The following is a 1,677-nucleotide window of genomic DNA, read 5'->3' on the forward strand; positions in this document are numbered from 1 at the left end:
CGCAATCTCCCAACCGCTCCTTTTTTTTATTATTATTATTTGCCAGCTTTATCTCTGAGGCCTTGGCTGCTGAAAACAGGTTTCTGGCCTTTTTTTTTACCATCTGTATTTGATACAATGTTGCTGTCTGGCTGGCTGAAGCTCCACTAAGTAAAGCAGGTTTTTGGGGGTTTTTTAGCTTCTTTAATCGCAACATAGTTGCTTAGCCTTGCAGATGAGAGGCCAGCAAGTCAGGCGAGGAACGTTGGAGTTCTCCGTCACTGAAGCAAGCAAGCCTCCTTGTTCGCATCAGCTGCCTGGCTGCCGGCCGCCATCTTGGCTGCCAGTTAATTTGCATATCTCGGCCCTACTCTGTGAGTGACAGGGGGATTAGCCAGTGGAAAGGGTGGCGGCCTTACGCCAATTACCATGTTTCTCTTTTATTAGTGTAGATTAGTGTTCTACATTCTATTTTCATCATTCCTTTAGCATCATTTTTCTCTACCTCAAGTTTACCTTTATGCCTAAACTCTCTTCATCACTTTTCCCCTTTATTGTCCTGTTTCTCTTACCCTATTTCTGCTTTAGATTTTCCCTATTCCTTTTTTTTACCCTCTGTCAAAATTTCACCCTACTTATATATCCAATTTCCAATCCCCTGCTCTAAATCCATATACACCTCTCCCTTATCTGTCTTCACTACCCAAATGTTTGTTCTCTCTCTGCTGTTTTGTTGTTGTTTGCTTGATTGTTGAGTATATTGTTTTTTTTAATGCTTGTTTGTGAGGTTGTTTTGCTTTTCCTTTTTATTTTTCTGTTGGTTTTTTTTTCTCTCATTTTTTTCTTTTCATTTTTGTGCTTCTGTTTTCACTCGCCTCTCTTTTTATTAGTGGTTGTTTGTAGTTTGCATTCATCTCCAGGGATCTGTTGCTGGAATTTGTTGGGATTAGTGGCAGTTCTATTGGAGTTTTCTCCCGATATAAATACTCTCTTCCCCTCTTCTATTTCATTCTCTCTGTTTTCGCTCTTACTTTTTTTTCTCCCTTTTCCCAATTTCATTTTTGCACTCCTTTTTTTTTTTCTTTTTCCCTTTTATCTTTTTCTCTTCTTTCTTCCTTATCCCCTAATTCTTTTTGCCCGGGTGGTCACCTTTATTTGGGGTTATTAATATCGTGAATACATTTGTGTCCAGTGCCTTGTCCATTGTGCCTTGTTGTGTTGTATTTTGTGCTTACATAACCAAACACCTGGAGAAGAGAGATCGTGGAGAGATCAAGAACCAGCCCGCATATGAAAGAAAGACAGGCATCACCAGAACAGGAAGTAAATGAAATGGAGGAAATGGAGGCAACCAACCTGTCAGAGAAAGAATTCAGAGAAATGGTCATAAGGTGGATGAAAAGAATGGAAGACAGATTCAACAATATGTGTAAGAACCAAGAGGAAATGAAGAAAAACCAAGAAAAAATGAAAAATTACATCACTGTTATAGAGAACACAATACAAAGCATCAACAGAAGACTAGAAGAAGCAGAGGTCACATCAGTGATCTAGAAGACAATGTAGGAAAATATACCTAAGCAGAGCAGTTTCTAGAAAAAAAAATTAATAAGCAGGAGGAGAGCCTATGAAAACTCTAGGACAAAATGAAATGAAATAACATCTGCATAATAGAGTTGCCAGAAGGAGAGGAAACTG

The sequence above is a fragment of the Myotis davidii genome, unplaced genomic scaffold (assembly GCF_000327345.1).
Source record: "Myotis davidii unplaced genomic scaffold, ASM32734v1 scaffold872, whole genome shotgun sequence".
In the NCBI taxonomy this organism is placed as follows: domain Eukaryota; kingdom Metazoa; phylum Chordata; class Mammalia; order Chiroptera; family Vespertilionidae; genus Myotis; species Myotis davidii.